Below are 27,261 nucleotides of genomic sequence, written 5' to 3' on the forward strand. Positions count from 1 at the left end.
CTTGTCATGAAAAGGTCAAATTATCTAAAATTTTAAGAGACTTACTGACCTTGACACAGGGTCACACAATGTCTGCAAGGGTCCTTTCCATATCATTTCCTGATTTTTTTTCTTTGATTTGACAAACAAAAGAGTCAAATATCAATAGTATTTTAAAACAGCTTCACTTATATTTTTTTCTCTCCTAAGAAATAGCAAAAGATGAAGCCAAAGGTTTTCTTTTCAAGAATTTCATAATTTTCATGAGGCTTTTTTTCTTCAGTATGATAACAGGACAACTGGGTCACCATGGCATGTTTGAATTTATTCCCAAAAATATCCAAATGAATTATTCAGAAATTAAAAACACATAGGGTATGGAACAACATGAGGCTGAGTAAATTACAGTTTTTTTCTTTCCATTTTTGGGTGATCTATTCCTTTAAGAGTCATACAAATCCATCTGTCAGAAGTCCTTTAGTCAGTTTAAGCTGTATATGCTCACATAATGAAATGATATTAAGTGTATTATAGCAAGCATGTTTCCACAAAGGGAGGCCCTGAAACTATCACACAGGGCATGTCATATCCATTAACTTTCTAATGGCTGACATAACAGCTGTTGATAATAGAGTAAGAACAATGTGTGTTATGGAAACAGAAAGAAACATTTGGACACAGATTTTGGTAGGGACTCATCCAGTCTTCTGGTCTTTCAAATATGATTCATAACAATATAATTCATTTGTGTAGCAAATCACGTCATATTCACAAATCCAACTTAAAACCGTTGTCATCAACAGACTGATTCCACTAAGAAACAGCCTTAGTTTCCATAAAGAAACTAAGAATCGTTTCTTTCAGTGCTCGTCCAAGGCTTTTGTTTACTAACTCTGGTTTTCTGTCATTAGTCCCTGTTTGCTTGCATTTCCATTACCCCGTTTCCATTTGGAGATTTCGAAAAATTGCTCTCACGCTCAAATGACTCAGAACAACCCTAAACTGACATGTGTGTTACTTATGATTATGTGTAAAGATGCCTGCAGAGGACAGAACGCTACAAAATCGCTTCCCAACATTAATATTACATCAGTAAATTCAATAACTGAAACAACAAACACAATTTCAAAGTAGACCACGAGGTTGGAAATGTTTATTAGTTTTCATTTAGCGCTATGCAATGTGAATGATAAAAGATGGAGAAGCGCATTACTCCAATTTTGCTTGGCCTGTCTAGCAAAGTTCACACACACAAGCACATGTACTTACAAACATTCACACTTATTCAGACAGGAGCAGTATTCAAGGAACCCGGGGGCTACAACTGCAAGACTGCTATGTGAAACATTTATAATTTATGATGTATTTGATGTGGTGATATGTATAAACATCAGAGGAATTTTAATAAGGCTCAAGCAATTAAAAAAAAAAAAAGTTTTCACTTTTTAAGGAATTATTTCTGCCGAAAGAAAAAGTTGCAATGCGGAGCGTTGACTCCAGCAATACAACTCCTTTTCATTGAGGAAAGAAAAAGAAAAGTTATTTCATCTCTTTTTTTTTCAATGCCTTATTGATCTTTGTGCCGGGGTTTTACAGAGGCTATTTAATGGCCCAACTAGTTACTGCTCCACAATGTCCAATACAGTCAGCAAAGGAAAGCATTTTCATTGATCAATGTCTTTGCAAAGCATACAGATAAAGATTGATAATGGACTTCAACAAATCCTAATATCAATTAGAGCTTAATGAAAAAAAAGCATCAGCATAAAACAGCATTACAAACACGTTTATGCTCAATAAAAGCAGACCTCTCACCTACAAAACAACATTAGAACTGGCTTAAAACGCATGTGCGATCTCCACTCACAAGATAAACACAAGAACACAAGATATTAATCTTTTAGACAAAAGGGATTGTGTCTGTATGAGCCACTGATAAGCAGTAACCTTTCATAATTGGTTTTCCTTGAGGAAAAATTAAAACAAATGGATGTTAAACCTGCTTTCTACATCTCCCAATGCCTTGAGAAACAAGTAATAGAAATAATTGCATAGAGAAGGGTCTGGGTGCTAATTTGTTTCCCTATTAGAAAATCCTTCTCCTTTGTGATTCAATTTACGTTGTGCGCTGGCAATGCCCACACTGCAGGCTAATTTGAATCAAGCCTCTGTCAAGACTAATAAAACAGAAAGAGCAAGGGGATGGATTAAGAAAGAGGCATACGGAAAACTGGAAGGAGAGATGGAGTGGCGTTAAGAGGCGAAGACAGGCCGGATCGTGATTTCTCGGGCCTTCATCCATCCTAACAGCGGGTCCAGAACAATGTCACAGAGCAATTTCTCTTAACAAAGCCATCAGATTTCACTAGCCTGCTGGAAAGTCCAGCTTCCAAAGCTGCTCTTTTCCATATAACGAAAGTGGATGGGAAAGAGTGGCTAGACCATTTCTCTAAATATCTTTTGGGTTTGGAACAACATGGTGAGTAAATAAAGAACTATTGAGCTTCTCCAAGTCATTAGCAATGAATTTGAATATGGAAGCTGGTCCAAGCTGGCAAATGGTCAATCACGATCCCAAAACAATCTGACTACTTTAAACTTGGTTGCTTGTCTATGATGGTCTACCACACGGATATCCAATCCTTCTCCTGTAGGGCCAACATGCTGGAGAGTTTAGCTCCAATTTGCCCCAACACACTTGGCTGGAACTTTCTGAAGACCTTGATTAGCTGGCTCAGATGTGTTTAATTGGTGTTGGAGCTAAATTCTGAAGGACAGTGGCCCTCCAGGAGCAGGAATCGAAACCCTGTTCTACCAGCTTGGACCTGCTAAATAAGAAGCCTGGAGCAGCAATCAACAAGCTTGCACCATCTACCAAACAAAGTCACTATCTTGAGTTGGATGTTGGAAAGTTGGGATTACCGAGTGTCCCGTCAAAAGTGATGAAAATACTTTCTCCCACTCTGCACCGTGATAACTCATTCAACAGTTAAACCTAAAGTGATTCTGCTTTGTAACTGCTGTTAAGAACCCGAATGCATGTAACATAGCAGATTGGGGATGATACGAAAGAAAGTGAGCACGTTACAGACACTTCACATCGCTCATTCCCAAACTCTCAGCAATTCTTCACCCATCGCACCTATTTTCTGGCCTGTCTCGCTGATAGAGGCTTTGATCTCTCACACCTCTCAAGTGTCAATCAGCTCTGACTGACAGCCTGACCCTGCCTCCCCATGGGAGGGCCTGACAGCCTAACAGCACTCTGACTGTCATCTCAATGGAAACTGCTCTGTATTATTCTTTACATTATTGTCCACACTTTCCTTACTATAAAAGCCAGGCTCAAAGGAACACTATAACCACTGCTCAGAAATATGGCAGGCTCTGATTATGCCATGTGGGATGAAAGGCATATTTCTTCCTGACGGTTCTCCCGTTTTTCACTGACACAACACACTTTCCATTCATTACCGCTCTCTATGGGCGCGCCCAGACCGGGGGAACATTGCTTGGAAGTGGTTTAGCTTGTCCTTGGCATCCAATTGCTGGGGACCATTTATCTGATGATATATTTTCCTTTTGGAAAGGCAAGTTGGGATCCTTTCCCCAACAGGAAGGACATTGATAAGCCATCAGGGATTTGTTTATTTTGATCTATGTCCATTGCATTTACACCAGCATATTCTTTATTGCGAACTGTGACCGCAAGTATGTCTCCGAGCAAAATAAATCACAACTTGCCAGAAAGCCATATATTTATGCCATTAAACAGAAAACGACTTGGAAATGCCATGAAATGAGGTCACAGCATGCAGCAAAACTTTAATTTGATCCCTCTTCGAAGGATATTTTTCATGCAGAAATATTCATTGCACTTCGCTCACTTGACCAGCGTTACAACGAGAGCATAATAAAAGCAAGATTTTCCTTAATTCCTAATAATGGTGAAAAGAAAAAGGTCACTTGACAAAATACGGAATATATTACAATTATTCATAAAAGAACTCGGAAGGAGAAGACGTAAAAGCAACGTGAGGCTTTTAGGATCTTAACTTCTGACAGCAGCGTGATTTAAAATTCCATTCAATATAATTCCTACCCTTTGGGATACACTTTTCAACATTAGTCCTGCTGACAGCACTAAACCAGTCAAAACCACAATTCTTCATCTTCAGGCTGATTAATGAAGTTGGTGTTCTGACCATTTTTACTTTATGTACAGCAGTGAGCCGGCCCTTTTTTTTTTCTTGCTAGGTCTGTTGAACTCAACATCCCACTAGAGCAACCCCAATGACAAAGCTGCCTTTTTCACAGCACACACAGAAGCCTGTGAGCACAAATCAACAGCCTGTGTGGAAACAGAGTTGAAGGGTCATGTAAACTCGCAGGTGAGGCAAAGACTCGGAAGAGAAAGGAGAAGCAATTGGCTCCTCAACCCGGGGGCCGCGATTTGTTGCAGAGACTGCAGAGCCGTCTGGCATGGCAAACACCTCTGCGTCCGCTCTCGGCTTGTTCCTTTTACTGACAGAGCAGAAAGGGAGAGTGGGAGAAAGAGGCCTTTGCAGCGTGACACTCAGCTCAACCGTGCCAGATCGGGCTTGCATCTTGTGACTTACTGCACCAGAGGAGTCTGGTAATGGCACTACAAGGCTACCGCTGCACACATGAGCCGGGCGCTTGTCACTAACATGCTATCGTGTGTCACATCAGGACCCATGGCTCACTCGAAAGCAAGATCTGATGCTTTGCGGGAGCAACGAGCAACTGTGCATCTGCCTCGGGTCTTCTAGAGTATTCCACCTGGCACTAACAGCAGCTTTTCCCTCTACGACGTCTCAACCTGGAGCTTCGCTGGAGGTTTGAGAAAAAGCCCATGCAATCAAAAGACAGACCGAGGGGGGAAATAAGAGATGTTGAACACCGGAAAGCACCATGCTGGTAACCCGGAGCAGTTTCCTCACATAAGACTTGTATTGGGTAAAATAAAAGCTTTGTTGGGTAGACTAACATGAAAGTGTCAGAAAGGATCCGATTACTGAAGCGGCTTTCAGGCTGTGCCTACTTACAGTCCGAAATTCCAAAGCGGCAAATATCTGAGAAAGATAAAGGAAATCGTTGCATCAGTGCCAACTTACATGGTGCTTAAAAAGTTGGTCTTAAATAAAGCAGGCTAAGACCTTCACAAATTTTTCTTTGACATGCATCAACACAAACACCTTTGCATCTCTGAGATTTACTGCACTAACCCACGCCTGCTAAAGGTTGTTCTGTCAGTAAACAGCACGGTTGCTGTGCTCGGCAATGACCCATTTCAAACTGAACTTTGAGTGACCCTCTTTGCCTTTATGACCCCAGTAGTGAAGGTAAAGACAGAGAAAGAGAGAGAGGGAGTAAGAAAATCCTGATATATGAACCCGTCCGCCCACTCCTGTCTTCCTGAGCCGAACGCATTCAGCGTCCACCGAGACAGCAGCCGCGCAGCCAATCAAAGCCTTCTGGCCATTGAGCAATTATCTGTGCTCCGTGACATAGGTGGACTCTGAACCAGTGACCCCAGCAACCCTGTTCCATTGCCTCTTAAAATAACCCATGGCAACACATAAGCACTGCACATACATAAAACGGAGAAGGAAAAGTAATTTATTTTTCCCTGACAGGTCCAGGATCACATTACATGCCATACAAAGTGCAAAGACTGAAATCATAGGGCTAGATTTTCACTTCGTACAACAGCGAGGCATAAACTCGTGTCATTATATCAATTTATTTCAATGTCATTGGTGTGGGCTTGAGTTTGTCTAATTCAATGAACGCCAACATGAGCTAGATTTGGATATGACTTTATGACATTTTCCAACCACCTAGCAAAGTGAAAAAAAAAAGAAAAACATGCTTGGATGCACACATATCTCTACAAAATGGAGATTAAGTGTACAAAAAAATTGAGTGCGAAAAAAACAAAAACCTTGATAATTTGCCGCTTATGGAATGGAAAAGTGCTCGGAGAAAGCCTTGGTGGGGGTGGGGGAGCCGCTCTCATTTTTCCTTTTTTCCCCATACACAAGGCGATTTGCCAAGCTACACCTCAGAAGACAAGTCTCCCCTAGGCACTCAACTCACAAATACAGTTTGATCTGATGTAGTTTTGGATTTGTGTCTGGAGGGCTGCTCCTCGTGGTGACAGTCCCGGAGGGGAGACGGCAGTATAGCATCCTGTTCCGTGTGCTGTGTCACGCCATCCAGGCCATATGCTCTCTGCTCGCCTGGTGCCACACTGCTGCCATCTCACCAGTCTGCCCTGAGTACTGCGCACAACAGCTGGCGCTGCTGTTGTGGGCACATAAAAACCCACATAAACAAGACAGGTTAGAGTGAGAGGGTAGAGCTGGGACACTGGTAGAGTTTGCATAGGTAAAAAAGCACACACACACTCTGTTCCAAAACCCGGTGAGCTGCCTAGTCAGAGGGATGTTCCTGAGACCTTCCTGATACCCATTTCTAAAGCGTTATCACACTGTGATAAATTATTTTAAACAATTCATCTGAGATGGCTGTCAAAATAAAAAATAAAAAAATGCCTAACTATCTCTCTCTATATATGGCCTCCCCTCACCATAAGGCCAGGGAAAATTGTCCTCCCGCTTTTTCAGCAGCATCATTTGTGATTTTTTTTCCTCAAGAAGGTTTTTGAAAAGGTTTCTTTTTTTTTAAAAAAAAAGGTGTGTTATAGAGTCATGAGGCATGAACCAAACCAACCAGCTATGAAGCATTGCGAATGACAAATCAAATTAAAAGCAATGGATAAATACAAAACTTTTGGTTTAAAGATGGTTTTTTTTTATTAATAAATTTTTTTGGATTATATTTTTAAGTTTATTGCAAAATACAAATATATAGGGAGACTTACTATTACATCATTCACAGTGCTTTATGGGAAAGGGCATATTAAAACATTTTGCAACATTTTTTTTCCTTCTTCCTGTGATTGGAGGAGATATGCTCAGAAGAATCACTGGAAACTTTTTTTTTTTTTTTTTTGTTTTTTTTTTGTTTTTGTTTTTTACCACAAATTCCACTGCTAAACACGATCATTTAAAAAAAAATAAAAAATAAGTTGCAATAATGTGGACTGATGGTTCAGCAATAGTATATACTGATTAACAACCTCACAGCTCAAAGTATGTCTGTCTGTAAAGGTTTATAATTTATTGGTTAATATAAATTATTCAATTATTGGTTACTTCCGGAACCCAACTGTTACACTATGGCCCTGTAAAAAATAACAAAATAAATTTGTTCAGTCCAGTACAAATTTGACCATTTTATCCAATGCTAGTGTTGGCTATGTTTTTTAATGATTAATAAAGTACCACACTGCTAGCTTAGCATCATGATAATGCCAAACTATTAAAATGAATATAAGTCAAGTTTTCCTGTGGGATTGGTGACTGATGCAAATAGTTACTGTCAATATGGAGCATTTCACTTTTGATGTACCACTTAATTTAGCTATAACAAAACAGTGCAAACACTAAATTCATTTTTTTTAAATTTGTGTGCCATGTATATTATTTTTTGCTTATTAGCATAGCACACCATTGGCTTTAACAACATGCAGCATAAGCAACATTCTACACCAACACTATTGAAATCTATTGAAAACTGAGTATCTTGCCTGCATAATGCATACCAAATCAGTCACTTATGACGTTTCATTCATCAAGGATGTATCCTTATAAGAACTCTGTATTCCTTTCGGAGGGTTTAGAGCCCCTGTAAATACACTGCATATGCACTAGCTTGCATTCTTGTTATCCATGTTCCACACTTTGTAGCAGGTCCTCACCTCATGACAAGGGTGACCAGACACAGCGAGGTTGGGGCAGTGATAGTTATGTGATCCTGTGCCGTGTCTTCTTGGGAACGGCGCACATAGAGGACCTTCAGTGAGGACGGACATGCACATCAATGTCTGTGTGAAATTCAAACAGACTGATCCAGGGCACGTTCAGGATTACACCATACCCCCCTCCCTCTGTGCTCGCTTCACAGCACAATAGGCTGCCTGTGAAAGGGCTGGAGTGAGCCATTAGCTCTGCTAAAGTGTCGATTCATAGTTGCTGTGGGAAAAGGAAGGCTGCTTTAGGGTTGAATTACATAGCTCACCTGGAAAGCCCTGTCCCACCTCGACTCCTTCAGCAGGTGCCATTTCCTGGCATCTAACACCCAAGGTCAATGACATGTGTCAGTCAAACAGTATGTTAGCTGTACTTAAGCTTTCAGACTAAAACTAAGAGAACCATTTATTTGCAGAGTTAAGATAGTACTGAACATATAGAGGATGCAAAAGCATTTGGAGACATAATGCCAAACTTGCATATAAATGTCACTGCTTAAATTTTTTTTAATTCAAATTTCATTAACATTTTTGCAACTATCTTTAAACAAATAATCTCAACGTTATTTTTAGAGAATATAATGCTGCTTTCAAGCTATTGCTTTTAATTTACTTGCAAGTAGTAGTAGTAGCAATATATTACACAACATACACACACACTGTCTTTTGATTAATATATATATATTAGAGCTGTCAATCAATAAAAAAAATAATAAAAAATATTTCTGAAAATAATAATAATAAAAAAAAATCTGAAACTAATCATGATTAATCCCACCTAACATTAAAGTTTTTAAATATAGCCTACTTTTATATTGCAATAATTTCACATTCAATCTTCAAATTAATGTAGAAACAACAAAGACTGTATATTTTTAATATTTGTTTAATGACATCTTTTTTATGACCTATACTAATACTACTGATGTCTCTAGGAAATTGTTGTCTTTCTTTCTAATATTTACCCATTGACTAATGACTATTGCCAATCAACATTACAGTATTATTGAGAGCTATCAATTTTAACATTTATAAGACTTCAACATCTAACTTCTAATTTAAGTAAACTTTAAACAATCGTCACATAAACCCAAATAATATTAATAATAATAATAATAAATGTAATATTTAGCTACTGTACCTGTGCTCTTCAGCAAGTAGGAAATATACAGAAATTAAAGTTATCAAACACTAAAATCTAAATCAAATATAGATGAATCCTTAAAGCTACAACAGTTACCGATTTCCCTCTTTTTTCTTCTGTTCTTTGATGAACAGGCATTACAGCAGCTGGATTATTAGGTTATTTGGCTGCTATTACTTTAAGAGCTGCCGCTGCTGAATGTGACGTGGATCTGACTCGCATGCTTGTAGTTTCATTCACATTTTAATATGAAATGATACAGGCTAAAATGTGCGCTGCCATATTTGTGCATGTAATTGAAGATTACAGCAGTAATTGAAGTTAATTGAACTAATTGAAGATTACAGCAGTAGTGAGTGGGGTGGCCAACCCTAGCTCCGCCCCTAAATAATTTTAACGCCGTTAAAAATGAATTGTCTGCGTTAAAGCGCTAATTTTGGCAGCATTAATACAGCACTTATATATATATACACACACACACACACACACACACACACACACACACACACACACACACACATTTTAACAAATTATATTAATGATATTCACAGATTAAGTGTAGCTTAAGTGACATTAGGTGCCCAAATACTTATGGAAGCATGTAAAAAAAACCTTTAACCAAGAATGTGTCTCCATTTGAAAGCATTATATAAAAAAATAACTAAAAGGAATTTAGACCAATAAAAAGAAGCAATTAATTAAATCAATCACCGCAGCTTATCTTTTTTTTAGCACTGATGGCCTCAGTCAGCATTCCGTTTAATTACACAATAGTTGCTAACTGAGAGAAATGTGCTCTGTGATCAGCTACATCACAGAGTCCTGACACACAGCTCAATAGGGCCTTCAGAAACAATACAGCCAGTCTCATCGACCACCTCTCCCAAGCATCCAGGAGTATCATTTAGCCAAGAGTGATAATTAGATGCAGAATTTACTGAAAACTGTCGATGGCAGTGTCAATAGAGGGACTCTCAGCATCCATCATCCTGTGAATCAATGCCAATTTTCAGCTATGAATTCAAGAAAATGATAGCTTTCAAATAAATGGCCAAAGAAGGAAACGCGAGACTCCTCGGGGACAAATGAAACAGCTCAATTTCCACCCTCTTAGAGTCGCTCGACAGCCACCTCGCTCAGTGGAAAAGGTCGTAGAACGTAACGGCCAGGAATGTCTTCCAAACAAGATGTAGAACATAAGAGGGACGTGACAGGCAGGCTCAGGTCGGCCTAACATGCAGCAGGTCTGTATATATCTCTACCCTGACAGATTTAAGGGCAGGGTCAGCAGGTGCTAGCCTCAGCAGGAATTGAAGGTCAACGACACGGTCTGGACATTAAAAATAAATGTAACTGTCGCGTCACAAAGAGCAAATGAACAGAGAGTGATGTTGGAGGTAATCTTAAGAGGGGCATAAAGATCAGTGAGGCCCGGCTTTCAGCCAGAAAATGAGAAGCACTTAGCCAATAACGAGAGCCTAATGAGGATTCCTTTAACTGCGAGCGCTCGCTCTTTGATTGAAAAAACATTTGTCTTACAGTAAAACTCTGATTCATGTGTCATTTCTATTGTGGATGTGGGCTAAGTAATAACCACATAAATCAGTTCATTCCAAGTTAGTGGAATGAGACTTGCTAAAATAACATCATAATGCATTTGAACGATCAAATGATGTGGTAATACTGTCCTATCCACTCAATGCTATGGTGTTTTATGCATGAGCATTTTATAGTTTTGGGGTGTGTGAGAGCTTTGGCAAAGACACGGCACTTCTTCATTTTGTCATGACGGGCAAAACTCTATGCAATTACTTTTCCAGTTACAAAGCTCTCTAGATTCAATCTAGAGCCGAGAGTCTGGGTAAGATGAACCCTGGACTAAACTGCTGCCACAAATAATGCAAGCAAAACGCTAAATGCATACTTGCAGCAATAGCAAATGTCTATCGTCCATATACTGCAAAAACATGTCACCTCTGACTATTCACACACTGTTCCCTCTGAATGAGGCTCTCTGCCTTGCTGTCTATATCATCTACACTGGCAGCGTAACTTCGTAAGTGAGTAATTTAGAACACTCTGTGTCTCATAAAAAGTTAATTTCTCACATAAAGGACAAGAGAGACTCTGCGAAAATTTATTTAAATGGAGTTTGATGTTAGCATGTTGCTAAGCTAAAACCATGATACTCTAACAACCAAGATTCATAGCACATATACATATATTTCTTTTATTAATACTTTGCTATAAAACATTATAAGTAGGCTTATAATCAACATTTCTCTTGCCTCGTCCACCATCTTGAATCAGTTTTTCAACAGATCACTGAAATGCATTATGGGACTCCATGAAGGCTAACTTCAAATTTGGCTAAAAGCAGGAATACTACACAAAAATATGTAATCAGAAATGGTTGTTTTTGCAATAAATTAATACTTTTATTCAGGATAGAAGCATTGAATTTTTCAAAGGTTACAGTAAAGTTGTTCATAATGTTACATAAAAAGATTACATTCCAAATACATGTTTATATTTTGAACGTCCTATTAATTAAACAATCCCAGAAAAGTATTATTTAAAAATTATCCAATGATGCTTAGAATTCAGGTTTGCATGACAGGAATAAATTAAATTTTAAAATATATTCAAATTGAAAACAGATATTTTAAATCGCAATAATATTTCAAAATATTACAGTATTTTTGACTAAATAAGTGCAGCCTTGGTGAGTATGAGAGACTTTCTTTTCCCTCAAAAGTCTTACCGGCTACAAACTTTTGAATGGTAGTGTATCTTAGAAGTCAGTATAATTATTCGGATCAGCCTTCAAGCCTGCAGTCCATCTACCCGTTTGATTGCTGTCTACGTAGGTAGTTTAATAGGTTTTGGAATACAGCCCGAGCCTTTTGTTTTCTGTAGATTGACATTAAAGTGTAAAAATGTGACCCGTACGCAGCTAAACTCTTAGAGCGTGGTTCTTAATGACATGATGAGCAGACAGCTTTTTTATAACCTCAGTCTCAACTAGGCTTAAACCCCGTTCCCCAGGGTGACAAAGAATGAGTGTTCCAAGAAGAGGATTCATCAGGAGCCAGAGAGGAGTCATATTTAATCCCCCTGACGGCAAACCTGCCATCAGCTTTCCACTGACAGTGGCAAAGGAAAATGATTTGGGCAGATCAATCACTTGACTCATTGGTGGCTAGTCTCGGCTCCTGCATGCTTAAAAGGCACCGCTGACAGACGCGCTCCAACTGGCTGATTAAAGGCCCGCGTCATCTTGCTAACCTTTCATTTGAGGGATGATTGTCACTGAGTGACAAATACTTCTGTTGTGGTTCAAGGCGAGGATATTGACATTCAGATTCGCCAGGCACTCTCAGGAACAGATGTCACAGTTGGCAAGGAGGCTTGACAGCAACAGCAGGTACGGTACGGTGGAGCTAGAGTGGCTGAAAGACATGTGCTCCTGGCCCTGACGGTGACAACACTCACAACAACTACAGATTGCTTCGCAATTACCATTAAAGCACATCTGCTTGTGCCTTCACCTTGACCCGACTTTCATTTGGTCCGTGTGATTCTGGGAGTAACAGTGTGAGAGGGGTGTGAGGAGCGTGTCCTCTCTACCAAGGGCTGAGACATGAGTGAACACGTGTGCCACTCACCGCTGGGTTAAGAAATCCCTCTGCTAGCTCTGCGGTTGATGCACTAATGTCATCTCTGCTGGCAGCCATGTAAAAGGGAAGTAGTGGTAACAGATAGGATATCAAAGTCAATACGCCTGTTGTGCTAAGCCCAATCCCACTGTCCCATTTAAGCTGGCAGCTCTCTGAGAGCCGAGCAGAGCCATGAGACGCTTTCGCCTTACATGCAACTCGATATGCCAGATAAAGAGAAGGGAAGAAAAAATCTAGCAAATGGATGCTGACATCGAGGGCTTGTGGGGTATGTTTGTTAAAGACTCCGGCCAACAGGGAGCGAGGCATAAAATATTAATGGCCCATGTTTAGTGAAAACACAGCACTAATGCAGTGAGGTGCAAACATCCACATTAAAAATCTGAGCTTTAAAACTGTAAATAATGTTTTGGAATTTCTAGAATCCAAACATTCTTGAAAATTTAAAAAGGTACATAAAATAAAGATTCTGCACTATTTCTGTCACTATAATTAAAGTAATAGTTTTCAATTGTATGTTTTGTACAGATTTGTTTTTTTGTTTGTTTTTTATGGAAAAACAAAAGTATTTTCACTAGCGGTCTCAATTTTTGGACACCACTGTATGTTATTGTGCCAATGTGCTACATTTAATGCATCATCCACAGCATGACCCATTTTGAACACAATATGGCACAAATTCACACTTCCAAAAAATAGTTTAAATAAATTATTCTGTTTAAACAAGAATATTCCAAAAGTTTAAGGGCGCAGGCCTATGTTATAGACTTCAGAAATTTGAAGTGATGGCAGTTCAGAACTTTGGTAACAAGCACCTGTGATGTAACTCCAAGCCTCTTTAAAGCTGCCAGTCAATTAACACATTCCCTGGAAAAATAACACCTCAATGACAAAGCAGAGTTGAACAGCTATTTTTTACTTAAACGCATTTTTGGCTCAGACAAACTCCACTTAGTTTCAGTGTGCCGTTGAGTGGGTGTGGGTGTTTAGAATGTCAAAAAAAATTAATTATATAGTTATTTTCATAAAACACACTACAAGCATTTTGAACAGTCTCAAAAATGCAAACCAGACTACCATCATTTCAAAATAACTTTTTTTGGCCACCGCAAAACTGAATAAATTAAGATTTCATTTGGGAAGAGATGCAGAAATGCTAGAGCAAGGAACCAGATGTTAAGGATTCAGATGTCATGTTGTTTTTAATATAGTGAATGGGGTAACTGTTGAAATAAAATGAACAATAATTTGGGTGTACGAGCGGCTCTGGGACTCTGAGGTTCGGCCAAGAAGCTCCAGTTGGGGACATTACTAATGCTAACGCAACATTTGTCTGTGGTTGACGATCCATTTTTCCAAATTAAACACCTTATGATGAAACATTTGCTCATGTTCTCATAAAACTGAAAGACTCCAAAGGATTAGCTTGGAGTTTCTACACTTAAGCATATAATATTATCCAGTACATTTAGTCTCTCCAGAGCCTTCTTTATGTTCTGAATAAAGGACATAATTCCAAAAACACATTCTTTAACTCAAGAGACTGGACCCAGCACATGTTTGACCTTGGTGGTTTAAAATAATGGCATTAATAGGCTGTTTACAACACTAGTGCATCATTAAATTGAACAGGTTTGCTTTTACGAAGCTCCACAGTACTGAAACAAACACCGGTAAGAAACTTTCAGCTTGTGAGGAATGACAACGCACACACAGTTTCTGCGCTTGCAAACACGCACTTGCACATTTTCCTCGTGGCATGACGAGAAATGTCTGCCAATCATTTCGAACAAGAGGGTAGTCATACCATCTTATCAGTGTCAATCACTGCATTGAGCAGCTGTGAGCTCCCATAATTCTCCGCACAGCTGCCTCAAAAAGAAGGTGCATAGATTTGGACATCTCATTCGGCAAAAAAAAGCTTGGGTGATAAAGGTACTTATAACCCTACATATATTTATGGATACCATTAAAAACAAAACCGCTGTAAAGAAAATAGCTGACTGTGGAGTAAAAGGCCCGAAGGACCCAATTTCCTCCTGAAGTACCTGATGGACACAGTGACAAGCAGATTGCTTTCCAGCACCAATTTTTGGAGCATGTGAAAAATGGGGCCGCATGCTGGTATGTGGTCCAAGATGACTCATAAATCTTCCTTTATCTCCTCTGTGGTGTTAGCAGAAAAGGATGAGTTGCTTTTTTTCCATCTCATTCACATGTCTATCTGTCTGTTATCCATGCCCTTGAGCAAAGATTACTGATGCCCTGCCTTTGATATATGACACATCTCACAGTGCAGCTTTTCATCCAGTGAATTAACCCAGAAAAAAAAAATGCAAACCTGACTGCCATCGGCTCCCAGGCTTCCTCGCTATTCTTTTGTGCTCCAGAAACCCCCCACCTTCCTGATATTGAGCAGACGGGCCAGAGAGCATTATGGGTACACAAGTTTGGTGGCAAATTGTTTATCTGACCTCTGCACATCTCTGCATTTTATAATCTGCTATGTGTCGTTCCTGTGTCATACTCGCAACAAATTGAGCCTGTCAGTCGTGGGCTGGATTTCATATTCCTTTTTTTACCCCCCAGCGGTGAGGCGCTAAGAGGGCAGTACCTAAAAACACAGCATACGCCGGTAAGACAGTTACATAAAAACAATGGGTCTCATTTAATAGTCTAAATTTATGCGTGAAATCTGCGTACAAACATTTTCATAAACAAATCATGATTCATCAATAACTTTTGTATTAACATGCATTTTAAATTTATAAAAAAAAAAAAATAAAAAAAAAATGCAGGAACACAAAATAACATACTCTGGGTGACCTCATGTATATAATGTACACTATCACATACAGTAAAAGAGAAAGAAAATGTGTGTTCTAGCTCAAGCTGAACTATACGTGTGAATTTGGTGGAAATTTTCAGTAAAGAAAAATAGTACACATTTTTATGCAATACACGATTACTGTACAGATGCAGTCTGTACCTTTAAAAAATTATTCAGCACATGATGTAACATTAAGCAAAGCTCCAGTCAAAATTACGTTTCGCTGTGTTTGACAAATGGGACTACCGTCTGCTTCGTACCTTACAAAGACTAAAATAATATATTAACCAATTACTAGAGTGCCTGAGAAGCTTGCATTAAAAAGAAATATTATTTCTTCCTTAGAGCAAGACTTCATTAACCCTATTCTAATCCCCTATTTACATTTAGAGGCTTAAATGAAACTAAATAAATTGCTTCAAGCTCAGCCGAACTATACATATTTTAATATAACGCTAATCATTATGAAAGTTATCAAAAAAAGTCATAAATAAAACATCAGGTCACTAGAAAAGTGCAGCAATCCATTATAATAATGGAACTGCCCGTGATCTATTTCATTAACATGCAACCCAAATAAATGTATTATTTGCCCTATGAGAGCAAATCCATTTACAGGACAGCAAATGTTAACATCCTGTAGCCTACAGCATAAGCATGATGCATCAGCATCAATAGAGACCTCTGCCTTATCCCCCAAACAGTTGTCAAGGTTGAAAAAAGAAGCCTATGCTTACTACACATATATATTTGCTGAGCAGCACATGATTGCTTTATATTAGCATAAGCTACTAGCATTTGAGTCACATGACTAAAATAACTCCTGTAGTAAAATCCAGTGGATAGTGAGGTCAAAATGTTGTTTTACTGCTGTTATTCACTGTCAGCCCTGAACTAATGACACTACTTTGCACTGTTACACTAATCACAGTCTTGTATCTATGTTATGCTACTATGCTATTAGCATCAACAACACTTCACTGAGTTCAACTGGCATTGCTTAGCTGCATGTTAATGGATTTATAACATGAATTCTCTCCACATAAACATTACCATTAAAATTGTAACTTTTAAACTTTATATTAATCAAAGAATACAGAGAAAAAAAATAAGCAGCATAAACTGTTTTCAACACCAATAATGATAATAAATGTGTCTTGAGCAGCAACTCAGCCTATTAGAATGATTTCTGAAGGATCATGTGACACTGAAGACCGGAGCAATGATGAAGTTTTCTTTCACAGGAAAATCATTTGTTTTGAATTGCAATATTTCATGATATTATTGTTCTTCCTGTATTTTTAATCAAACAAATGCAGACTGGGTGAGGATTAGAGTTTTCACATTAAAACATTGTTAAACTTTTAAGAATTTATCAACAGTAGTATCCAACTAATGTTGTTTGATACCGTATTCCATAATTTGTAACTATTATTTTCATAAAACATGCTGTTTTGACTGGAACTAGTCCCATAAGCAATGATACTATCCATTTAGTATGAATTAACAGGATAAATAAAAGTCTGTCCCATAAACAAAACTTGTACTGGAAATGTTTCCAATTAAATTAGATCATCAAATCAGTTAGCGATCTCATATTTCTTTTTTAAAAGTAGACATAACCTATCATCTGGCTCGCCATGGCTCCCAAAATCAATTTGCCATCATCGTCTGTACAACTGGCAATTCAACAACTTATTACATTTATTATATTGAGCTCCATCTGGCCAGGGTCATTTGCCTTTTTAATTCAGTTGTCTTCTGCTCTCTAATTTCACATTTACAAATGGTGTCGACCACAGCACCAAGCTGCACCCCGTCAGCTGTGGGAAATATATTTTCATTCGAATATGCCAGCAGTCCACAGCCATAAATTTGTCAGGCAGTGTTATTAATAGATAGTAACAGATGTTTACTGATTGTTGATTACCAGTCATGTTGACCAGAGAAATCTGTTCATAAATGGAGCGGAATTTATTGCGAGGCTCAACACAGTCCTCTTCTCTTTGGCAGGACACACCGACTCGTGTAGCGACAAACTTGCCCATTTTTTTCCACAAAGGTACAGAGGCATATGTTCCACTGCTGAGAATGACACAGGCACACCGAGGACGCCCCGCCACCATTTATGACTTATTTTCGCGCAGCTCACCGAGACCAAGAGGAAACAACTGTTTGTCCACTGACACCTTGTCTAGCAAAACAAATAGTTGGGAAGTCATGGCATGCCAGTCACTTGCCACTCACCATCAATGACTGTGGGAAGCACTGCGATTCATCTTTCGGTACCCCTTCGACTACTAAGTGGGACCTTTCGAACTAGTTTTGCTATGCCAAAACAGTCCTGCGCAAGGACGGCATGGTACGTGGTGCACATACGTGACCGCCATGTAGAGCTCGCCTGCTATTTCAAAGTCACGGACGCTGTCGCTTTAAGATGGAAATCATAGCTGTCAAGCAAGCGACTCATTTGGTGACCTTAATCTCAAGTTCACGCAGACAGATAATAAATAAGAGGAGGAATATGAGGAGCGGGAACAGAGATATATTAATGTGGTAAAGTGATATGAGTTGAGACCTTCAGCCGGGGGCCGAACAAGGTGTACTCATTCAAAACAGACAGAGAGAGAGAGGTCTCTTTCCAAAAGGTACAAACACATAACCAAATGGCGAGACAGACAGCCTCTTGAGAGAGCGATCATTTCCACGCGCAACTCCTATTTACAACTCGCAGGGAGCTCTGGACAACAAGCTGCAAACACTGACAAGTTATAAAACTTTAAGGGAGCTGTAAATAGCTCTGTCATTCCATCTCCAGTGTTATATTACCAGGACGCATTTATCCGGCTGGCGCTAAATCTTTATTCTTCCCAAAAAGGCACTGGGAGACAGAACAAATAAATTGCAAGCAGACAAGAGCATATGACTAGTTAATCAAATGAACGAAATGTGCATCACAGGGGACCGCTGTAAATATTGACAACATGCATTGTCAGTTTTAAGGAATAGTGAGAGAGAGGAAAAAAATCGTTTGCTATTGCTTTCCTTTCACTGTAATGTTTATGTCAGTCCCTGGAAACAGTTTGTATCCTCCAATAAATTTTTACAGTTGCTTCACCTGCCTGATATCCTTCAGCCATTTCCTTCAGATGCTGTCAAACACGCCAACTATAATATATGGCCCCTCCAATGAGAACAGCTGTAGCCATTCTCTCCGCTGCCTCTTGTACCCCGTCCTGCATGAAATAATATATCAAGATTAATTGATTTCCTGTGACTCTCATGGGGAAGAAAATTAATTTTCATGTATCTTTTCCCCCAACCTAGCATATGAATTTTGTACATGGCAAGTAATTTAAGTTTTTTAATTATTCATTGAGAGCAAAAAAAAACAAAAAAACAACAACAACAAAAAAAAAACATGATGGAATGGGCTGCTCATAGCCCGAAGGCCGTGGTTCAAGTTGGAGTCCGTGCCTAGACAACGCTCCATAATGCGTGTATTAATAATTGATGTATTTACATATATCTCAGTTCAAGTCTGATTCCTCTCAGAAGGACCTGAGAGCGCAGGATCAGCAGTCAGACACATGTGATTGCTCTGCTAGGCTTCAGGGAACTAATGTGCTACGCAGTCTGGCAGCCATTTTGAAACACCCTACAATGGGGCCTATGTTAGAAGCACAGACCTGCTCACTTCAGTTACTCAGCATTACCCATAGAGACTTTAAATATGCACAAGATAAAGCAAAATTATGAACTAAAATCTATTAATGGTAATATATTGTGTGGTTGTTGCAATAACAATAATACACAGTATGGTTGTTACATATTGCAGATATAGCCTAGTATCTCAGCATCGCAGGTTTTATTTTTATGTGTTATTAAAGCAAGGATAATAATACTTATTATGGCCCTGCACTGCTTTGCTGAATTAAAAATAATAATTTAATCTTGTTGTTGTTGATTTTCTCTGTTTGTTATTATAGTAGAGTTAATAGTTCTGTTATGAACCTGCATTGCTTTGCTGATTGTAATAACAAAAGAGTAGAAATTTTAATAGTCATTTAAATATTTTTCCTAATAACTATTTGTAGTAGCAGCATGTTATTATATTTAGTAGTAGTAGTAGTAGTAGTAGTAGTAGTAGTAAAATAATAATAATAATAATAATAATAATAATTATTATTATTATTATTATTATTATTATTATTATCATCATCATCACATTTTAATATTTTTTTATTTATTTTATTTGCATGTGCTATAACAATAGGGCTAACAGCTAGATTATGGTTCTGCATTGCTTTGCTGTATGTAATATGACTGAATATTTTGTGTCATATTTTGTCATAATAATAATAATAGACAAAAATGATTTCTGCAATTCAAATTTATTATTTTAATTAAATAAAGATTTATACGCAATAAAATAATAAACAATACTTTTAAATGTCTGGTCCCATACTCACTAAACATCACATTCAAAAAAATTGCAACATGTCAAGAAGTTGGACACTTTCTGGTTGGTTTCTAGATTCTGCACACTCCCAGACCACTCTAAAGTAAACCATTAGCACAAATGCACATATAATGCGTCTTGATATTACATCTGCACTATTTTTATTTGTTGGTCTTTTGTACACATGCATCAGATGGACATTTGTAGTCATTTTGTTGCTGTTTTTACCATATTTACGATTCTACCACCATTATTTTACCATGCAACACTACTGCACATGACAAGCAGAGACTAGCAAATGCATTATATGTGTTAATATAAAATCATGTTGGGCAAGTTTTTTGAAAACCCCAGGCATGCCTGTGGATGATTGTGAAACTCCCAGGGGTGCCTAAGTAAAATACCAGCTGCTGCATAAGCAAAGAGTTTGAAAGTGCAGGCCCGAGTGTAGGATGCCATCTCCCCGCTGCCAGAGCCCTTTAGAAGACCTGTCAGCCAGCCAGCCAGAGATTGATGCGTGAGCCGTGTACTGCTCCACAGCACTACATGTGACATGACAACCATGATGAATGGGAGCCAATTATATTCAGGAATGGGCTGTTTTTTTCTAATATGCTGCCACCAATCACCAGCATGTGATCTGCTGAGGAGGGCACGCCTTAGGAAAATAAACCCAGGGAAAAGTTCAGAAGCAAGCAACCTGGAGAACTGTGTTTGGCTTTGAACATCACAGGACGATCCGAACGCCTGCAAATTGATAAGCGATAGTCGAACCACAGGAGCAAACTACGTTTGACCCGTATTTCGCCTGGAACTGTGGTTAGCATGAAGCTAATTACAGAGCTGTGTGTATTTCAATCTTCTTAATGTCGCAAATGTGGGACTAGTTAAATTGGTCTGTCTAGTGAGAGGGTCTAATTATTGTGAAAAAGTCTAATTAGCATTTAGCGGAACACCAAAACAACCGCTGCAAAAATTGTACTAATTCTCCCATAAACAGCGTTCACAGTGTGCAATCAAGCTGCTTTGCAACACAATGAGAATTAATGGCATCGCACCACAATGGTAAATCCTACAACTCCTGCTGAGAGCGTTAAATCATTTCTCACCACACACAGACTGTTCCCATCAACCGCAATTCCCAGGAATCCTAATAAGCATATCTTTCCCATTAATATCTTACAGCCCCAATTATCTGCAATTTCAGAATATGCTTTGTCAAATAATTAGCGAGATGACCCTTAGGATATGGGTGAAATGGCTCTGTGGGGTTGCACCAGACTTGGCCTTTTGTGTTCAGCTGATCTGCTTGAATAAAGTGGGCCTGCAGTCGTCTCGAGGCCTCACGTTCAAAAGCCGATTGCAGAAAACACTGTTGTTTGTGTTGAGGGAAGGTTGCCGAATTGATGCAACTTCTGCGTATGTATATACACAATGGAAAGACAGAAGATTCATTTATGTAAGCAATCGCTTATTGTTAACAGTTTTCACCGATCGCTGTGTGATCTGCTCCGCATGTGGACAGATTCTTCTGACCCCGGCTGGAAAACATGGAAGATGTCCCGATGACATTTAGACCTGTGTGAATAGTGCAACGGATGGGGAGAAAAAGCACAAGCCTCATTTGCTTCTTCAACACATGGCATTTATTGTCGTCTACTGATAGATTATTTACTTTCTTTGTCATCTGGAGTTAATGTTCCTTGTCTTGGTAACAAAAACAGTTTAGAAAGGCAACTTCCACAAGTCAAACTCTGTAGTTTCCCAGACCGCTCTCTGCTATCTATCTCCATTCAAACACTCTCTATTTATTTTGGATAAGTTAAACAACTTTTGTTATGTCAGCCCTATGCTGGCACAGACCACAGCAGCAGATTCATCACCATAATACTTAAAAGGAAGAAAAAAAAGAGAGAGGGGCTCAATAAAACATTTTTAAACCCAGAAGGAGATAAATGAAATTTTAGACTTAAAGGGATAGTTTACTTTTTTTAAAAAGTTGCCAAATAACGACAAATGTTTATTAAATCTTTTACTGAAGATCTGTAGCAGAATCTACTGTACTGTATGGTGATAAGGTTAAAACTTAAGCATTTCAAGCTGTCTAAAAGAAAGTCAAGCCAATGATAAAATATTATATCGCCTGTTCATCTCTACTGTATTCACCTAAGAATGTGAAGAGCATTTGCTTACCTTCATAGAAGCATACTAAACAGGCGTCCTAATCAGTAGACTTCTTTCTTCAAAAGACAGCTTGGAATATGTATTAACCCCAAGAAACTTCACTTGAATACATTAGCCAAAAGACCTTCATCCTACCGTGATCACTCATATTTTCAAGTGGCCTTGCCAGTTACTATACATTATATATAGAGGCATGTAGGAATGTATCGGAGGGCACTGGTGTGAATAATATTCACTTAGCTGGCAGAGCCATAACAGTGTAGATTTACTGTTTTCCACTTGCAGGATATCAGCGAGAATCATATAAAATCTAGTGCAGCGGCACAGAAGCCACAACAGGAGGCCACAAGGATGTCCACTGGAAAAATGACATCCTTGTTACAAATTAACCTGAAAATTTACAATAAACCTGACTTCATCCATGGCCTGCCCTCAGATATGTTACAATTTTATAAATTAAAAAAAAAAAAAAAAACTGCTCATTGCTTCATTTAAAAAATAAATATATAAACTCAATATTTCTCAAATGCACAGTGGTGGTTTAATTTTTTTATTATCATTTCTGTATATTATTTTCTTTCTGATATTTATAATATTGATATTTACTAGGAGGGAAATTTACAGACTGGAGCTCTGGAGCAACTTTCAGTGCTCTGATCCAGAAAGTCTGCAGTGGATGAGATGGACCACAGTTGTAATGAACATTACCAAAAACAAAACAAAAATCTTTATCCCTTCCTATCAAACTTCCTCTGACTCATTCTCTCTTACTTCTGCACAGAAAATATATTCTCATCTTTGCATAATAAGTGTGTGTGCTGGTGTATGTGTGTGCAAGTGTGTTTATTATGTTTTTATCAGTGCCACACTTTGTCATAAATCAAAGCGATATGGTCTGACAAACAATCCAATATCCAAGGTTAAGAAAACAAAGAGAGTATAAATCACCCCAGTGTCATGTCCAATTTTTACAACAGCATTAAGCCACAATAACAGTAACAGGACCTAAATTGTTATAAGAACACTAAACAATCAACTGTAACTGTACTCCTGGAAGACATACATCCTCAGCGAGAAACAACTCTCATCATATTCCCCTCGCTGTCCCACTGCTGGCAGACCTTCTCAGCGCTGTACAGATAACACAGAAAGAGCTGCTGGAACTTTCTCCAACTGCTAAACATCATTACTAATATACAGTCACAAAATCATAACCATTTTAATTAAGAACTGTTTTAGCCAACAAAATATTCTACATCCCTTAATCCTACCCACATACCTAAAATTAACAACTACCTTAATAAACTTTAATTAACTTTAACCTTAATTAATAATTAGGAGTTTAATAAGGCAAAGGTCATAGTTAATGGTTAGTCAATATAGTAAGAACTGGTACCCAAACTAAAGTGTGACCATATATAACCTTTATAATTATACATATATGTGGCTAAAATCTCTAAATACTTTTTTGGGGTCACAACACTTTGAGAAAATTGAATATTTAAATTCAGCTAGGTTTTTCATAAATCAGTTATATATATATGAACAGTGAATCCAAAACCGTCCACAATGTGATTTGTGTAATTTACCAGATGAATAGTAGAACCATCTCTATCCAAGAAACAGGTCAGTGATTAAACAAATGCTTCAGAATCTTGCCATATTTACATATTAAAATGATTCACCTCCAAAAACAGATCCTTTCTGTCTCTTTGCCCAGAGCGTGTGAGATGTGTGGATGATGTGAGACACTATTTATGTGCCCGGAGAACCATGTATAAATGGATAACCACAAAGTGTCTGTAAATATGTACATATTGTGGATTTATGCACAGTAGGAAATGTAGAATAATGTTCAATCAGTGCAGTGAACAATACATCACAATGCTCAAATGACTTTAAATAAACTAAAATAAATCCACATTTTCAGAAACTCTATAAATTCTGCATAACAGGGATTAGTTGTGGGTAAACTGTTAATATTTCTAGGGAAAAAAAATATTACATTTTATATTGTCATATCGCTCTGCTCCAAAACTTACTTTATAGTAAAGCACTACTGACATAACAGTATAAAGCCACTTTGAAACTATGCATTTGTGAAAAGTGCAATACAAATAAATAACTAGTCTTAACATTTCTAAAGGGTACCAAAAGTTATAGTGAGTATAAAGATTTTGAAAGCATTGCTATATATAACAAGCCCATTATCCAAAATGCATGAAACTTCATATCAAGCGACAGTACCGTCACAAGGGCTGTGCCAAGTGTGTGACCGCACAGGGCCTCACTCCAGGCCTGCATTTAATGTCATTTATGTCAATTTTTTTTTAATGTTTTTCCACCCATTTTGTCCTTAGAAAGACTTAAATAGTCATAGCTGATGGACAGTATAAAACTCTTGAGTGAAGCTGTTTGTTGTTAGGATGACAAAAAGTTTTAAAAGTAAAACTTTTAGGCTGGTCTACCTCAATGGTCCAACAGTGCTCATCAATGTCAAAATGATCGAGATGGCCAATCAAATCAAAGAAGGCGGGTATTACTGTCACAACGCAACGAGAGTTCATGGAAAGATGCAAATCAAACTATTTACTACACAGAGCTGTTTTTCACTGACAAGCTGCACAAAACCACGATCATATTTTGCGCAGCTGGTCAGTGAACAACAGCTCTGTGTAGTAAATGCTGCTCCACGTGAAAGCACACACGTGCAGAGATTTACCACTGATCACAGAACCGGCATTATTGACAAGATGCACATTAAATATTGTGCCAATATTTATCATGCGTCCTTAAGAATTACTGTATTAGAAAACTGTTTTACGATAGAAATGGTCAACAACTGACAGTAATAGACTATCTAGTGATGCAAACTACAACATTTTGAATTGAAAATATGAGATCATGATTCATGTAAATCATAAGTGAACGTGACAAGAGACATTTGCGTTTTCAACTATTAGCCATACAAATAAGAGTGAATGTGCACATTTTTAAATAAAATATAATTTTCAAATAGTGTAAATTGATTACAACTTCATATGAAGAGTTAAGACGCAAAAGCCTCTAAGTGCCATTTGAAATTTTATTTTTTTCTAAAATGAGCATTTATATTAGCCTTCTATTGTATGTGTAGGTTCAGTAATTTCACTTTAATGTTAATGGATAGTTTCTTTTCTTTCCCATTAAAATAATAACTGAACATAAACATAGGAGCCTGAGAAAATAACCATTTTAGAAGAAAATTTTAGAAGCTTTTGCATCTTAACTCTTCATATATAACTATAAACCTAGAACTTATTTTAACATTCTTATTTACTTATTAACTATTCATATATAACTACAATTATTATTATTATTATTATTATTATTATTATTATTATGCAGTAGATCTTACAATTCTTATAAGCGTGTGCGTGACTGTGATTCGTTCACAAGCATGTCAGTGAGCACGGCATCACAATCGATCAGATGCGTGTAAAAGTTGCGTTCGTTACTATAGCAACCCCCCACCACCCAGCCACCCACAAAATTGCTGAGGGCCTCGCATGTCAACTTCAAACAGGGCCTCGCACCTCCCTTGCGACGGCCCTGTCAAGCTATATTAATTCATTACAGCACATCAACATATCTAATAAAAATTTTAGCAATACGTATATAGTAGTTATAGCAAATAGCAAATTTATAGTAATTCTCTTTGAAAACTCCCTTAATGGCTATTTGACATAGCATATAAATAAGCTACTATACACAGTGAGATACACACACACACACAGTCAGAGTTAAGTTTTATTAATAAACTATATTATGGAACTATAGGTCATAAGATACAAGTCATATCTTGTTGGCTGAGATTTGTTTGCTAACTTTGCATGCTGCGAATGTAAAGCACACCAACGCACAGACAGAGCTCAAGCTCTGAAGCAGGAAACCAACGCGCTTCACACTCCACAAAGACAAAAGCATTTATAACCTTAAAAATGACTCCTGGGCAGCAGGTATCCAATTATTTGTTACCCAGGAAGCAGTGCTAAATGGAGAGCCTCGATGATTTACTCGCAACCTCTCCTTTTATTAAAACACTTTGTCTTATTGTTTTATTGATTTACAATCCGTCCTACTTTTTTGGCATCTGAAAACAATCAAGCAGCAGAGCAGCAGAATGTTTGGACATTAATCGTTAAAAGACAGTGTTTTATTCCTGGCCAGGGGTTTGCCGCACCAGCTGCTATGCATTCTGGTAAAAGCGAATGATTTATGGCCTCGTCGCCATAACGATGAGGCAGACTCATTAACATATCGACAGCACCCAAGATGGATCATCAGCATTGATTATTTCATGGCCTGTTGATGCCCATTTGTTAAAAAGAGAGAGAAAGGGAAGGGAGCGAGGAGAGGGGGAGAGGGAGAAGCCGCTTGGCCAATGAAAGAGGATGAGGATTTCTGGCTGTTTTATTACCGTATCTTCAGCACGCCGCCACAGACACTGACATGCCTTCTCACAAGAGCCATCATGGAGCTGTCGAGCCTTAATAAATCAACCATTGACAACTATTAAGCAATCTGCAGTGCTTTGTGGATATATACACAAAGAGAATGGGTCTCGATGGACAGTGTGACACAAAGCTCCCTCTTTATGACAGTAATAAAACATTCCAGCATTTCTGGGGATGCATTAAACTATCAATGTCATGCTTTCCTCAGAACTGAGAAGTAGACTGTCATTTATGCTATGTTAGATTACATTATGATATCTAAGCAGCCTCAGTTTTACCACCTGCTACTCTGCAGATACTATCTGACTAAGGTTTTCATCATGTCTCATTATCAAACACGAGATATCGATCTGCCCAGACTCTCATGTCAAGAAACTGACATTTTCTCACATTGTGTGTTAATTTAAAGATGTGGCCCTCATTTCTAAAGAACGCATTTACTCCAAATTTTAAAAAGAGTCGTTAAATATATTGTAAAAGGGTGTTTCCTGGGCACTTTTGGCCCTGTGAACTCACTCAAAACAAACTTCTGTGCACATTATGCATTTTGTTTAATGAAATGATGTGGTGGAAAATCTGACTAATT

The 27,261-nt window shown here is 38.1% G+C and overlaps 1 protein-coding gene across 3 annotated transcripts in view; it reads right to left on the bottom strand.

Moving 5' to 3' along the window:
- LOC109101358 (leucine-rich melanocyte differentiation-associated protein-like) overlaps positions 1 to 27,261 on the bottom strand; it is a 184,076-nt gene that overhangs the window by 71,282 nt on the left and 85,533 nt on the right. The gene's annotated exons all lie outside the window — the stretch shown is intronic.

Source organism: Cyprinus carpio, chromosome B13, assembly GCF_018340385.1.
Source record: "Cyprinus carpio isolate SPL01 chromosome B13, ASM1834038v1, whole genome shotgun sequence".
Classification (NCBI taxonomy): Eukaryota; Metazoa; Chordata; class Actinopteri; order Cypriniformes; family Cyprinidae; genus Cyprinus; species Cyprinus carpio.